Raw genomic sequence first — 1216 nt, forward strand, 5'->3', positions numbered from 1 at the left:
GGTAGCCAAAAGCGGCCTGAACCACTTGAATTATAATTGCAAGAAATCAGGCAAAAGCCGCCCACGCAAAAAAAGTAAACAGGTTACCTTTTTGTGCATAGGTCGTAATAGGTCATATTCCTTGACCAAAATTTACGCGGCAACGCGACCTACATGTATGGTTGGCTACTTTGTTCATCTCGTTGCATCCCTTCAGTTCCCATGTTAAAAGACAGTACCACCTTTAAGACATAGTTTTACTTTCATCATCTTCAATATATTTTTCCCGATGAAGAATGTGCAGTTCCTGCTGGTTTGGTGTAGGAACCACAATGTCGATTAACCTGACAACAATAGACTTATTGTCCATTTTCTTTAAATAACATTCCCAAATTTTACCTAGAAAAAAAAACATTTGAATTCTTACTTCTACTAACATGATTCAAATTCATGCTTGTTTTCAATCAAACATTATTTTAAGTTAAATAAACTCCACCCTTTATCAAAAAAAAAAGAATGTTATATTAGCATCTGTGTTGCACTGTGTTTCCTCAAAAAAAAAAATGGAGCTGCAAGAAATCGGTTGTTATTGTAGAAATCCCGATTGTTAATGGCATGTGATGGACCAGAGCGACATCCACCTCAGGTGAATATTTATGTTCTGACTCTTCCTGCTCTTATAATTGGGAAACACCGAAACAATGTAAGCATGCTTAGAATAAGACAGTTGTTCGGACAAGGAATTTTGCAACTTTTATTGAGGTGCGCACTAAAAACTGCATTTTAGTGAACGGTGATCTAACGAGCATCAGCTGTGCTACATATATGTTCATGTGGAACAGTGAACCATGTGATGGCATTCCATTTTTTGTAGTATTAGCTGTTGATCAGATGTTGTCAATTCGTTCTGTAGGCTGGTTCAATCTAGGTTCCTATTTGCATGCTTTCTTATGTAGCATGAGCTGATGAACGATGCTCCACTTCTGCGTGCATCGATCGATGCAGAGGCTAGGGGTTGTGTCTGTGTTTCAAGAATACAGTTCACCTTGATTTCCCATTCGTGGGACAGTATGAAGGTTCACATATACCACTGACGATGGACAGCAATGACCGTGGTTCAGCAGAATATTGTCGAAAGAGGCATTGTTTTCAGTCCCGAGTCGATGATGCCAGAGTTTCCTGATTCTAAATTTCTAACACCAAAAGAGGATATATGTACTACAAACCTTGCAAATGA

Source organism: Triticum dicoccoides, chromosome 1B (genome assembly GCF_002162155.2).
Source record: "Triticum dicoccoides isolate Atlit2015 ecotype Zavitan chromosome 1B, WEW_v2.0, whole genome shotgun sequence".
NCBI classification, from domain to species: domain Eukaryota; kingdom Viridiplantae; phylum Streptophyta; class Magnoliopsida; order Poales; family Poaceae; genus Triticum; species Triticum dicoccoides.